A 16069-nucleotide genomic window follows, 5' to 3' on the forward strand; every position below is an offset into this window, starting at 1 on the left:
CATTCCACACAAAAATGTCACATTTCTTTCTGGATCTTCTTGCCAACCTTGTCATTGTGTGAGCAGCAAACTTTGCAGCGACCAGTTGGATTCTGTGTCCCTGATATTGGTGGTATGCTCTTGGGGAAATGTCTTCTTCAAGACAAGTGAAGAGGTGTGACATCATCAGAGCATAGATGACCTGGACATTGCTACTCCAGCTTGTGATGTTTTTCCAGGGTTCTTTCAATCAACGTCAGTCTGAAGTTTACATGACTGATCATGTGCTCAGGATTGTCCTTTTAGAACAATGTAGGATGTAAGAGTTCAGCACTGTAATGTTTAGAAGGTAGTAAAAAAATGTCTTATACCAAAACTTATGCCCTTTGTGCTCAGTTGGAAAGAAGTGAGCATCTAATCAGCCAAGTCCACTGCTCCCATATTCTCATTATAATCCACAGTGACACATGGCTTCTTAGTTTTCTTTCCATTTCTGTTGTCTACTTCAATTTCAGTATCATTGTGGAATGGTGACAGCTTTGTCGCCTCCTTCTTGTCACACCATTTCAGTGCCATAAGTTCCCCACAGAATCTGGCTATAGTCGTCCCCTTTGCAATCCTTTTTTTCACATCGTTTGTCATCTGTTTTCTGTTTAAGCAAGCTATCCCAACTGCATCAGTCCTGTTTTGATGAAATGCTCTGAAAAGCGTGGGAGATGCATGGCTAACTTTGGAGGTAAGGTTAGGACTATAAACCACAAGTTATCGAAGTAAACGCTGTAGCCACAAGCACCACTGTTGAGTATTCTAGGGGCAAACGGAAAATGGGTAAATTAGGCATTTTTCAATTAATTAAATTTAGTTGACTTTTCAGGCAGCAGAAATTTAATCTAGTCTTACATATTTTTGTATGCTGGTTTTCCTGTCTTCTTTGGTATCTTGTCAAGAAATTCATCAGTAGAGGCTAGATTAGAAGCTTCAAACAGGATGTCGTTTTACCCTAAAGCCTTTCTTCATGTCTTTAAGTACAAATGTCTTTCCTCATAGCTGCTCTGACAGTGCCATGGCTGAGATCTGAAGCATGAATCTTTAAGCAATGCAACCTCACTATGAGAGATTCAGGCAAGCCTTCCATACCAAAAAAAAATCTTGCAATCTGTCTATTTAATATCAGATAACACATACTGCTATGATGTACAGTTCCTCTCTTATTCATTCTAAATGTGGATCAATAGCATTTGCTATCCATATCTCTTAGATATATGGCAGGGAATCTGTCAAATCTTTATTATGTGTTATCTATAAAGCATTCCATTGTGTCAAACAATATCTGTTTAATTGAATGAGATAGGACATAGTTCATTTTTCATATAAATAGAAAACATGTTTTCTGCTGAGTGTATTATTTAATGAATAACCATCACATTACTTCAAATAGCACTTAACGTCTAAATTGATTCAAATATAAAAATATAATTAGACCATTATTGTTCCAATAAACATTTGTTAACAAATAAATAAATAAATCTAGAGTTAAAATTTCAGGAGTCTGCATTCCATGAAACAGAATGTGAATTTTTATGTATGTGAATTTTTCTATCGAGAAAGCCCAGAGTTTTCAGCAGGTTCTCAAAAGGATTTATGACCAAAAGTTTAAAAAACCAACCATCTTCAGGGGCTTTTAAAAAATATTTTGATATCAGGCGTCTCCCCGCCCCCATTTTGAAATGATGAACATGATGCTGATAAAATACTAATTAAACTGTTGTTAGAAAGGCTAAGAGGCTCATCTTAGGAAAACATACCACATTATCACTAACAATCTCTGAGTCCTGGGGTATGTCCTTTACTAAGTCCACAGGATTTCAGTTACCTCATTTGTAAAATGAGGAGTTTGGACTAGATGGTGAATACTAAGATTTTTCCCAACTGTGAAGGCTAAGAGTAGTCATGAAGATTCACATATAAAAATTCACATGTTTTAAATAAACAAACAAGTCATGTGGTTAGAAAATCCTTGCAACAAATATGATTTTATTAACATAACTAATGAAACATTTAAATGGGAAATTAAACTGTGAGTTCTCAGAATCTCATAAAATCAGTTGTTTCTCAACTTTGAGTCTCTTGAAAGTTAGACATGACTTCAGATGAAATTACTTACACAGTTTATATAGTCTATCATTTAAATCATTTGTTGTATTGCTTTGCGTGATGTTCAAAGTTTAATGAGCAAAAACAAACACTGTTGTCACCTATTGAAATGTAATAAGCAAACTAAGGATTAAAAAATGGGATAAGCACAAGGGTTGATATAATATAAACATGTGGTTAAAGAAAAGAAAAGCAGCTCTATCTTGGTATAATGTAGCAGCAACAAGACAATTAAAATGTGGTTGGAAATGAGTGGTATACAATCACTGTGAAGAGGAAAGAGAGAAGCTGGCTGAGAAATACTGGACAAGTTTAAATACCACGAGATTCTTGTTTATTTGCTCTAAGAAGCAGTCCAGGCTCTCTGTTAGCCAGCATTGTAGGATAAGCCTATAAATATTTACTATATTCTTGGCTCAACCACTGGACAAGTGACTGAAAATTACTCATTTCATTTGACTGGAGCTGGGACCACACAGATGACATTTTCAGGCCATTCTGAATAATTGATCACATCATGAAGAACTATTTTTAAAAAATAAAGTAACTTTTTTAATTTGCAGATTAAACCATTGCTCCATATGCAATTGATGGACTCAGAATGGATTTTGTCTGCTGTGAGAATGTAGGCATTGATGACTTATATATATATTTATATTAAATAGTCTAATTATTTGCTTTAAAATGGAGTAATTATGCTAAAAAGTATTACCAGAGTCAAAGTTTGAGGAAAAATAATCCCCAAGCAGATATGTCTCTTCAGGAAAAAAAAAAATTGACACCATAAATTGGAGTTATTTCTGGAGCCATATAAATTGGCTAGCTTCTGATTATTAGGAAGTAATTTTTTTCCTATTTATTATTAAGAAAATAATACTTAATGTATGTTTACTGTGTGCCAAGAAATATACAAGATACTCTAACATATATAAGTCTAAGAGAGAGCAAGAAAGAAACTGGTTGAAAAGAGGCAAGTTATTTACTTGGGGTCAAACTTGTCTATTGTAAAGTTACAATTTAAAATTATTTCACACAAGTGCAAGCCAAAGCTCTTTCCACTATATCATTTCACCAAACATAATCCATTGATTCAATATGTCAATGCCAAGAAAGAAGATACTTATGAAGAAGGGCTCCTGGGATTAAATTTAAAAAGAGCCTCACAGGCTTTCCTATATAGGAGCTCTCATGCAGCACACTTTAGGGAAAAGTCTGAACTAAACTGCCTTCCACTTGCCCTGAACTGCCTGCTTGCACTGTGTTCCTGCTATTTGAGCCAACGTTTATAAAAGAGTTCCTGGAACTGTAGTTCACCTAATAGAATTGAGACTTTTGCCATCCAATTGTAGCTGTACAGCTGTATCTCCATTAGCATCTTCACCAACTGATCAGAGCAGCTCCACTCCAACCAATCAGGATGGTGCTTTTTGGATTTGAAGTCCTCATTTAGCTTGGGGAGCATACTTCCCTTTGTCACTGAAGACTGAAGACTGATGCCCAAGTTGAAGTTGAAACACCGAAGACATCTCACCAGAGCAGAGCAAATAGGGGCAGAGCAGAGCAGGTGTAGCCAACTGAAGCAGGACAGAGCAAAATGGTGTGGATTAGAGCAGAGCAGAGCTATTGAGCTGGAGAGGATCCTCATCCGAGGTCCACTTCACAGCTATGCTGTTCCAAAGCCAGCTGAATTACGATTGAGCTGTTTACACTGAATAACGTTTCCTTCTTTACTGCACCTCGAATTGGGGATTCCTATTGATAGTAAATTGGTAGAAGCAACCATCAGTTGACAACCAAAATTAATAAGCAACCATAAAGTGTAACATTTTGTGTCACACAGGGATACCACTGTTTCCCGGAAAAGTCGTATACATCATGAAAGGGTATAAGCCACACAGTCAATTGAATTCAACAAATAACTTTATCAATCGTCTTCTATTTTTAATATATACTAGGCACAGAGGAGTCATGATGGTTAGTAAAAACCAAATCTCAATATTTTAATATAATAGTCTGAATGATACGTTATTCATTCACTGAACAAAACTTTATTATAAACCTATCTTTCAAAGTGCACAATTTAGTGGAAGAACAAAGATAATAATAGGAATAAATAAATAAATGCAGCTGTCATTACATCTTGGAAAAAATATTGTATAGGTAAAATGGAGAATAAAGAGGGACAGTCACTTACATGTTTTGTTAACGAAGGCCTATAGGAAGGATATTTTGGGACTTGAGACAGCTCTCAGCATGTAAAAGATCAATAATCATGTGTCCCAGTAGATAGAAGAGCATGGGGAAAGTTTCCAAGACAAAAAAGAGCATGGCGGTCCTGGAGATTCAAGAGAAGCCAGTGAACATAGGGAGGGCCACTTGAAATGAAGTAAACTGGAGCAAGATCAGGCTCTTGAGAATGCAAACTACATGAGAAAGTAGAGAATGAAGGATGAAACAGGAGCTAAATGATACCATCATGGAGAAGCTGGTATTTGAAGTGAGATTTGAAGAAATGATACATTTTCTGTAGACTTGATGATATATACAAGAAGCCATGAATAAGACTGTGACGCAAAAAAAAAAAAAAAAAATGTAATAATGGCATATAGTCACAGACGACTCAAGCACTTGTGCAGAGAGATGTGATAGATAAGTTTGTAATGGTGAGTTTATGAGAGGTCTTAAATACAAGAGATTTATGACTTCTAGTATTCATGCAATAGGGAAACCACTTAAGCTTTATAAACAGAGTGGTGTGATCAGAGGCAAGTTTTAAAAGATTACTCTGGGGGAGTATGTAAGACACATCATTGGCAGAGATGCCCATGAGAAAGCCAGTGCAATCAAAGAGGTATGAAGAAACAGGTCTAAACTGGAATGGTGGCAGGGAAGTGCTCCATGAGAGAGGAATATAGAAATCACTATATCGGCATCACTGATCTGAGCTTATCGCTCTCCAACATCTAGGAACAACTGTAGAGAGAAATAATTTTTAAGACAGATGGTTTAATGTTATACACTCAGTCATTTCTTTAGTTGCTCTAAAATTCACTCCTGTATGGAAGCAGACCAGCCAGATGTGATTCTGAATTATATTGCCTTGACCGCCTGTCAAATCATTCTGGATTTCATTTTTAGGTGATACCATTGAGCAGAGTGAGCTATGTCATAAAAGATAGCCCTGTGGCCCACATTACTGTGTTGCTATTAGAAGAATGTGATTGAAGGCACGATTTACAATATTACGCCGGACAATCTTTATGACAATTCTAGGCAGATGTTTCATTCTAGTCTCTTAAGAACATTTGCAATGGTCATACCCCTTTGGAGTATTTAGTTTGTGTTATCTGATAGATAATTATAAAGTTTGTGATTTATCAGGCTTCTCTTTAAGGAGTCACTACTGAAAACTTTAGAGGCAATTTGTGGCCCTAAGTAAGTGCAACGGTCTTATTGATTATCTTTTCATTTGAGCTTTTATAGTGTGCCCTTGAGTATTTTCTTTTTCCTCTTTTTCCTCTATTTATTGCTTGAAATCTTCCTAACAGTTATAAGACTTTATATAAACTACGTTAAGTATTTTCTAGAACAAATAACAGTATGATTAAGAGAAAAGAATAAAATGCTGAGTAAGTGCTTTTTCTTCTTTTTTTTTTTAGCTTACCTTTTATACTTCCCTTGATGAATAGAAATTTTAAAAGAAACTGGAGAAATAACATCTGCGTTTTAAAGAGAATCATAAATTTTACTTTCCCATTTATTTAAGTCTGCCATTTAAAAAATATCCTAATAAAGGTCCCAAAATTATAAAACCAAATGTCTACAACTTCAAGACAATACTTTCTATTTATACAAGTCAGAAGGGATAGAAGAAACTAAATGACATAAGGCTATAAAAAATTAATTAAAAAGAAGTTAAAACAAGATAGAGTGGGAAGAAAGGGAAAACACCCAATTGAAATATTTCTGATTTTTATCACTAGATGGAATAAGCCAAAAATACATATTTGGTATTGCAATGGTGAAAATATCTCATTACGTGTATAGTAAAGTGCTCTCCCTGACATTCTGAGGAGGAATTCTAGATGTGTTCTTTGTCATATTCATAATTCCCTGGGCTGACAGGACATTTGTGTAAGAATGTAATGTTCCCCATTTTACTAGCGATGGAAAAGATTCATCAAGATAAAAGGAACTCTAGATGTCACAGGAATTTAGTGACAGAGTTGATGATAAAAGCCATTATTCTATACAATGGTTGACAGTTGATTCAGACCTGTACTGTATATTCTAATGGATTCATTAAAAAATAAGAATAAAATAGTGTTACGATGTGAGTCTCTTTAGTCACTTGTCAGTTCCTCATTTCTAATAAATGGATGTGGGAACTAGCTACATGCTCTCTCCCCTCTAATATGGCATCTGCCCCACTTGTGATCTAGAATAAAAGGTTATAGACAGAGCATGGTTTTGTGATTCTATAAGCTAGATAAAACATTTGATATGACAGATTACGAATGTTTTTGTCAGGCTTTAAGGTCATTTAATCAGCAAATGTTTATAGGCTACTATGTGCTAGCTCCTGGGGAACAGCAATAAACAAAACAGATCCAGTCCCTGTCTTAATGCCTTTTAATAATTATACTTATTGTGGATTTACTATATGCCAGATTCTGTTACAATCACTATGAATTTCTTAACACATTTAAATCTCACATCAATACTATTAAGCAGATATTATTATCCTCATGTTATAAGTGAAGAAAGTAAAGCACAAAAAAAACGTAATTTAAGGTTTGAATTTCTGTTCCAAAATGTAAGAAGCCTAGAAGTCATCACTTTCATCCTTCTAACAAGAAAATAAAAAAGTTGAATAAACTATTCCAAAAAATTCAAAAGGAGGAAAATCTCCCAAACTTATTTTATAAGGCCAGCAGTCTCCTGATTTGAAAACCAGACAAAGACACTACAAAAAATTATAGGCTAATATCTTCAATGAACATAAGTGTAAAAATTCTCAAGTTAGCAGACTGAGTTCAACATTATGTTAAAAAAGATCATAAACCATGATCAAGTGAGATTTATTCCTGGGATACAAGTTTTGTTCAATATCTGTGAATCAATTAACATGCTACAACACATAAAGAAAATGAAAGATAAAAATCATATGATCATATCAATAGATGCAGAAAAAGCATTTGATAAAATCCAGCATTTATTTATTATAAAAATTCTCAGCAAAATAAGAATAGGGGGAATGTACCTTAACATAATAAAGGCCATTTATGACAAACCCACAGCTGACACTATAGTCAACAGTGAAAAGCTAAAAGTTTTTTTCCTTAAAATCAGGAACAAGACAAGGATGTTCACTTTCATTACTTTTATTCAGCATAGCATTGGAAGTCCTAGCCACAGCAATCAGACAAGAAAAACATAGATAAGGATTCAAATTGGAAAGGAAGAAAGAAAACTGTCATTTGCAGATAACATGATATTGTATATAGAGAACCCTAAATACTCCACCAAAACATTATTAGAACTGATAAAGGAATTCACTAAGGTAGCATGATACAAATTAATATACAGAAATTGTCTGCATTTTTATACACTAATAAGGAACCATCGGAAAGAGAAATTAAGAAAATAGTCTCATTTATAATTGCATCAAAAAATAAAATAACTAGGAATAAACTTAACGAAGGAGATAAAATATCTGTACTCAGAAAATTTTAAGACATTGAAGTATGAAGCTGAAAAAGATACAAATAAGTGAAAGCATATACCATGCTCATTGATAGGAAGAATTAACATCATTCAATGGCCATGTTACCCAAAACAATCTACAAAGCATACTACCCAATGCAATCCCTATCAAAATACCAAGGATATTTTGTACAGAACTAGAACAAATAATCTTAAAATTTATATGGAACCATAAAAGACCCCAAATAGCTAAAGCAATCTTGAGAAAAAAAGAACAAAGTTGTAGGTATCACGCTACTTGATATTAAATGAAACTACAAAGCTATAATAATCAAAACAGCATGGTACTGGCATAAAAACAGACATACACATAGACCAAATAGAGAACCTAGAAATAAACCCATATCTATATGGTCAAGTAATCTATTGCAAAGGACGCAAGAATATACAGTGGGGTAAAGACAGTCTATTCAACAAATGGCTTTGAGGAAACTGAACTGATAACATGCAAAAAAACATAAAACCAGACCACCTTCTTACACCATATATAAGAATAAATTCAACATGAAATAAAGGCTTAAATGTAAGACCTGAAATCATAAAATTCCTAGAAGAAAACATAGGAGTAAATACTTAGTAATATTTTTACTCTTAGTAATATTTTTTTTGATTACTCTTAGTAATATTTTTGTTGATACGCCTCCTCAGGCATGGGAAACAAAATAAAAAATTAAACTAATTGGACTACATCAGTCAGAAAAGGTTTTGCACAGCAAAGGAAATCATCTACAAAATACAAAGAAAACCTACTACGTGGGAGAAGACATTTGCCAATGATCGATTTGATACAGACTTAATATCAAAGTTATAAAGAACTTATACAACTTAACACATACACACACACACACACACACACACACACACACACACACACACACACAATCCAATGAAAAAGTGGGCAGAGTACCTAAATAGACATTTCTCCAAAGAGGGACATATAGTTGGACAATGAACACCCAAAAAGATGTTCAACATCATTAATCATCAGAGAAATGTAAATTAACAGCACAATGAGATATCACCTCAAACCTGTCAAAATGGCTGTTATCAATAAATGAAAAAACAAATGTTGTGAGGATATGGAGAAAAAGGAACACTTGTGCATTATTGGTGGTACTGCAAATTGGTGCAGCCGCTAAGGAAAACAATAGGGAAGTTCCTCAAAAAATTAAAAATAGAACCTATGACCCAGCAATTCCACTTCTGCATATTTATCTGAAGAAATCCAAGACACTAATTTGAAAAGATATATGTACCCCTATGTTTATTGCAGCATTATTTACAATAACTAAAATATGGAAACAATCTAAGTGCCCATCAATAGAAGATTGGATAAAGAAGAGGTGGTACATATACACAATAGAATATTACTTGGCCATACAAAAGAATGAAATTGTACCATTTGTGACAAAAATGATGGACCTAGAGGATATAATGCTAAGTGAAATAAGTCAGACAGAAAAATACATACCATATAATTTCACTTATATGTGGAATTTAAACAACAATACAAACAGGAACAATAAAATAGAAAGAGACGTACAGATACTGAGAACAAACTGATGGTTGCCAAATGGGAGGAGGATCAAGGGTCTGGGAGAAAGGATTAAGAAGTACAATTGGTAGTTACAGAATAGCCATGGAAGTGTAAAGTATAGCAAAGGGAATATAGTCAATAATATTGTAACAGCTATGTATGGTGCCAGGTAGGTTCTAGACTTATTGGGGGAACCACTTTGTAAATTATATAAATGTCTAATTGCTATGCTGTACACTTGAAACTAATATAAAATGCTATTGAAGGTGTACCATAATTGAGAAAATAAAAATGGTTACTTAATTAATTTAAAAGGCATACGAGCCATGGAACTATCAGCCAGGGAGACAGCAAGCTTAAAGCTGATCCCTGGAAGATTTAGCGGAATTAACCTGGTTGGGATGAGGGAAGATTGTGGCCAGTCTAGGCATCAGAAACATGCTGTTTTTTAAAACTAATGCTATTCCTTGAAATTTGTTGGTACATTTTTTTTTTCACATAGACCTTGTGAGCAAATGATGAGAAATGTATACTTAAAAGGGGCATAGAGAAAGAAAAGGAAAAATATTTCATAATTAAAGACAAAAACCATGTCTCATTTATATCTATTGTCCTATGTTCTACCTGAAATAGTGCCTTGGTAGATACTGTGATTGTAAATTAATGTATGGTTGAAGAAAACAAGACGCATATAAAGCAATCACATTTATATCTAATAAAAAGAATAATCTATTATCAAGTATTCTTCAAAATTATCCTTGAGTTATTGGTTGCCAGATAATACTAATAAATCTAGGTGACTGAATATGTAAATTATTTAAGCAAATAAATGAATTCGGTTTTCATTAAAATAGAGGTTTTTAAGTTAGTTCAGGGGAAAACTATATGATGACATGAGCCTGAGATTTTTTTTCCACCAAATCTAGATTGCCTGGAAAAATAAAACAATTTGAGACATGCTAACTTTCAGATGTCTGAAAGTTCACTCTTATTTAATTGAAGGCATTTATCATCTTACTACAATATTGCATGGAGTTGCTTGGTTGAGTGATGAGATTAAGAGCTATCATGGAAGGAATTGGAAGGATAAAGATAAGCTTGAAAGGGAAAGTGAGACGAGAGAGTGAAAGTCTAGGGAAGAAAAAAGGCTTAGACTGTGAAGTGAAACTTAGGAAGCAGCCCTCTCCGCTGCAAGGCTAGATGCCTTCTTGCTTTTTTTAAAAAAAGATTGTCCAAGAATGAGTGTATATTCCTTTGAGAAACTATCTCAACCTTTTTCCTATGGTTATATATGACTTAGGTAAATTCATATTTTAAACTAGCAAACAAAAATCCAAAAGAGTTTAGCTAGCTGAACTGTCTACAGAGCACGTTACAAATTGTATCCACTGGCTGTTTTGTTTATTTAAACTCCTTTTAGCTCTGAGCTGGGCTTCATCTATTTAGGAAACTCACTGGATGTTTTTGTTGTTATTTCCATTGCTTGTTCTGTCTCCTGCCTGTAACAGTCAACCCCATTCTAATGTGTCAATCCTTAAATGTCCAGCAGTTCAGGGTATTTTGGGATTATATGCCTCATGAGTTTAAAATGAGAAAAAATGCATAAATATCACGTGTGAGCCTTTAGAAACAATGATAATAAATACTTTATTGTTGGGCTAATAAACTTGAACAGTCTCTTTGAATCAATAGTATCAACAGAAATTTGACTCTCTTCCAAGATTCTCTCTCAATATCTCTCTCTCTCTCTCTCTCTCTCTCTCTCTCTCTCTCTCTCTCTCTCTCTCTCTCTCTCTCACTAATTACAAAATAAACAGTTCCAAGAAATTACAGAGGCTTTATCCAGACTCTGCATGATTTACTCTTTGAATTATCTCTAAGTCCAGAAATGGCTTTATAAGTGGGCAAAAGAATTTTAGAAATATTTCAAATACTCACTTCCTGTGGTGCTGACCCAATGATCTCTGCCTCCTGATATTCATACCCTTCCACATTGTATTAGGGTTGGTCTGTATGTCCAATAGAATACAGCAAAAGTAATAATGTGACATTTCTGAAAGTAAATTATAAAAGACATGGTGACTTCATCTAGTTTGTATGTCTCCTCTCTTAGATCACTCGCTCTAGAAGAAACCAGCTGCCCTTGTCATGAGGACTCCTTTGGAGAGGTCCTTATAGAGACAAGCTAAGGCCTCCTGCCAACAACCACATGAGTGAGCTTGGAAGTGAATGCCCATTCTACCCAAACCCTCAGTTGACTGCAGCCCCAGATGACATCTTGACTACAACTTCATGGGAGACTCTAAGCCAGAACCATCTAGCTATGCCATTCCTGGATTCCTGACTCTCAGAAACTATAAGAGATAATACATGTCTGTTTTAAGCCTCTAAATTTTGAAGTAATTTGTTATTAAGCAAGAGATAACTATATACTATCCATGACTTAATTCATTTATTTAATCTGTTGACATCTACAGTCTTAATCTTTATGATATTCACTTTAGAGGCATAATAAATCAAAATATCTGCCCTCAAGGAGCTAATAGAATCATTTGGAATGCAGATGCACGAATAATTTTAATCCAAGTTGATGAGTGCAATGAAAATTTACAAAAGAACACACACAAAAAGAGGGACTTAGTCTACTCAGAAGAGTTCAGTAAAGTTTCATAGAATTTTGATATTTGAATTATATCTTAAAGAACAAGTAAAAGTTTGTCCAAAGGGAAAAAAAATGCATTCCAAAAAAAGGAGCAGAAATGAACCAAAAGTGAAATTTGTGAGCTACCATAGTGTGTTCAGAGATTTGGAATCAGTTTTATGCTATAGGAATGGAACAGTGGAAGCAGAAAATGGCAAAATGTTTCTAGTGAGGGGGCTAACACGAGCTTGTAAAGGGTCCTTGATGCCATGTCAGAAACTTGGAGTTTATTCTACAGGTCTTGGAGACCTATATTTATAAACAAAAATTTATTTGTGTTGTAAACAAAAGTTTTAAACAGAAACATCATCATTAAATTTATATTTGGTAATGTGCATAGACGAAGGATGAATTTGAGGAACAAAAGGGCTGGGAGCAAGTACATTACTTGGGAAGTTGGCCCTGCAGTTATCAGATAAGAGATGGCAGTGGCCTGAATTTGGCAATGGTGACAGGGATATAGAAGAGGACTGAATGATGGTTGGAGAAAAGCAAAGGAGGAGCACAAAAAAAAAAAAAAAAGACCACATCCATAATTGGATGATGTGATGAAATGTGACACTACCATAAAAGAAAATACATGCAGGAGAAAAAAAAAATTGTAGGGAATATTTATGATTCAACTTAAAATATGTTGAGATTAAAACTCTTTCCCCATTATATAAAAAGAAAAATCACATTATAACATATTATTGAATTGTACACTTAAAACCTATAGAATTTTGTTAACTAATGTCACTCAAATAAATTTAATTTTAAAAAATCACATAATTGGTATTAATATCTTTGTGTACAATTAAGATCCCAACATTCTTAATAGGGAGGTATAACATACCAGTTCACATGAGATAATGTAGAGTGCTAAAAATCAGAAAGTATACACACATTTGAATGACAGTGTCATTAATGGGAAGAAACTGGACCTTATGTAAATTCTGGAGGTCTTTGGGTGTGGCAAGGAGGTGGTGATTCAGTGAAACTGGAATAAGAGAGAAATGATATATGTAGTAAGCCAAATCTATGAATTAAATAAAACCTGCCTGAATCAAGTTTCTCTTTCAAACATGATATTATCATGAGTAAGTGGATTATTTCAAATACCGTTTCTAGAGTTTCATTTTAAAATAAAATTGTGTTGGTCATTCGGAGCAGAGTGGGTTGCCCTCTGTTTCCTCCTCAGTATATTCTGTTGTCTGGGTATTTGCCTTCTTAGAGAAAGAGAGAAAGCAAATGACTTGGGATTTGGGAAAGAATCTATGATGGGACTTATTAAAGATGGCAGCATAACTCAGTTCCTTCTCTTCTCATTTGAGAACGCTGTTGCAAGAGAAGAAAGAAAATGTGAGAAAAGGAAAAGAGTTAACTTTTTTTAGCACTTACCATATGTCAGGCTCTGCTAGGTGTTTTCTCTATATTGTCATTTGACCCTCATACACTTGTAAATTGTGTGTTATTAATCCTCTTACAGAAGTGAGGAAATATAGTTTTGGAGAAGTTAAGTAATTTGCCTAAAACTGCACAAGACACTATTTTCAAGTATATTTTTCCTTAATATAGCAAATCAGCTGTTGACCCACAATGTAGCTGCAGAGACAATGCATCCCTTCTCTTGATAAAATACATTCTTACATCATGACTGGAAGTGTGCTATACTCCAGCAACCCAGGTGGAAAGGGCAAAGCAGACCTAACAGGGTAAGTAAGAGCAAGGTTTCTCTTCCTGTGCTCAACATGAATAGTATCTCTTTTTAGAATTGAAGTCATGACTATTAAACTTTTAGAAAACATTCTGAATGGAAATATCCTCACTGCCCTTTTGAATTATAAGTTTAACGTTTGCTTATGTAAAGGAAGAGACAGAAACGGAGAAATGGATAAGGAGATATTATAGTACCTTAGTAGTACCATGCTGCCCAGAAATGAGCAGTGTTTAAAATTTGTACATATCCGTATGAAATTTTTCCTAGGCAAATGTGTGTGCATACAAACAAACACACATGCGTACACACAAGAGATTTTCCTTCAAGGACTTCTCAATTTGCTTTTCTCTTTCATTTAACAATATGTTGTGTAAATATGTCAATATGAATAAATCTACCAAATTTTTTGTAACATCTTTACTGTATTTACTATTCACAAATAGTTGCCAAACTTAAATAGCACTTCAAGAGCAAAAGAAAGCTTATAAAGAGTGCAGCAACATACAAGTCTGCAATTACTCTATAGCTATGTTGGCTCAAAAACCAGATATTTTTAGCCTATGGCCATGCCACCCTGAACATGCCTGATCTCGTCTGATCTTGGAAGCTAAGCAGGGTCAGGCCTGGTTTGTACTGGGATGGGAGACCACCTAGAAATACCTGGAGCTGTAGGCTTTAAAATAAACAAACAAACAAACAGATATCTTTAGATGAGATTTTACAAGAGGAGAAAAAAAATTAAAAACCTTAATTGGACCACCAATCCTTCGAGTTAGAAGTAGTCTTTGAGGTTCTCCTCAACCTGGCTTTTGTGCCCCCTTTTTTCATTCCCACTGATGACCTGTGTAACTCATGATGCTCTACTTCCCAGCTCTACTTCTAGGGGTGAGGCACTCCCATACATACCCACCAGCAAGGTCTCCTAATGTTCTAACTTCTCTATTCTGGGGCTCATTCCCTCGGTTTATTCTCTTACACACCAGGAGCATCCTACAGAGTGTTGCCTACATAAGAAGAAGCAGTCTGATTCTGATGAAAATCCAGTTGGGGATCATAGTGGAATAATTGTTTATTTAGGTGTTCTGGTTGTATAATACAGTCACTACTTTAAAACCTGTTATCTCTTCAACATGACTCTAGGTGCACCAAAAGAGAATTTTTCACAAATTACTGACTTTTTATATCTGACTATCCTAAATAAAACTTGCAAATTTGTTAAAAATTTCATCTAGTCATTTTCAATATAAATGGTAACAAGAAAAGAGAGAGGCGGGGGAGGGAGGGAGGGAGGGAGGGAGTGAAGAAGGAAGGAAGGAAGGAAGGAAGGAAGGAAGGAAGGAAGGAAGGAAGGAAGGAAGGAAGGAAGAAAAATAGAGCTATACAAGATGTTATTTACATAGATTAGGAATCTGCAAACTATGGACCATGGTCCAAACCTGGCCCACTGCCTGTTTTTATAAGTAAAGCTTTATTGGAATGCAGCCACACGCATTCACTAATGTGTTGTCTATGGCTATTTTTACTCTGTGATAGTGTAGTTGAGTAGTTGCAGTTTAAAAGCCTAAAATACTCACTCTCTGACCCTTCGCTACATAAAAAGTTCGCCAATTCCTAATATAGATCAATATTCAATAATGATTTCTAATAATTTGATGTGTCATCTCTCTTAAAGTTATAGTTAGTTTTGTAGAGCTAGTGCCTTAGTTCAATGAAATATTCCCAGTGGTAAGAATTCTTATGAGAGTTACTTTTTAGTGAGACAGGCTTTTTCGCTTTGGGAAAAGTGAAATATTTCCCTTCAATAACATCACTCTAAGGGGTCCTCAAATGCCTTCTCACCTTCATTAGTCCTTAGCATCACAGCTACACTTAAAAAAAGCCACACCATATAACTCAGGAACTTCTCTGTCTGCCTACCAGAAAGGAATAAAAAACATTAAAGAGAACTAATTAAAAATAAAATGTGGGTGGAGGGCAGATGACTTACTGATATCTCCTCCACCCTTCCTGTCTCCTGTCCCTGTTCTGATCACCAGTGAGAAGCCTGAGGTGTGGGAGGGGCCGGCAACAAAGGCCTGAGTGCATGCAGATGTGGGTGTGTGCCTATGAGAGCAAGACTCTTGGAGAAAGGCCTCGCACTCAAAGGAGAGAGAATGTGTCTCCAGGGACAGAGAGCATCTGTAGGAAATTACAAACTTGAGATCATGGGCATTTCAGAGTGAGAAACTCAGTA

The 16069-nt window shown here is 34.9% G+C and overlaps 1 pseudogene; it reads left to right on the forward strand.

The window, feature by feature from the left end:
* Positions 1-14392: 14392 nt before the first annotated feature.
* On the forward strand, positions 14393-14511 carry LOC111731542 (annotated as a pseudogene).
* The last annotated feature ends 1558 nt before the right edge of the window (positions 14512-16069 follow it).

Source organism: Pteropus vampyrus, unplaced genomic scaffold (assembly GCF_000151845.1).
Source record: "Pteropus vampyrus isolate Shadow unplaced genomic scaffold, Pvam_2.0 Scaffold383, whole genome shotgun sequence".
NCBI classification, from domain to species: Eukaryota; Metazoa; Chordata; class Mammalia; order Chiroptera; family Pteropodidae; genus Pteropus; species Pteropus vampyrus.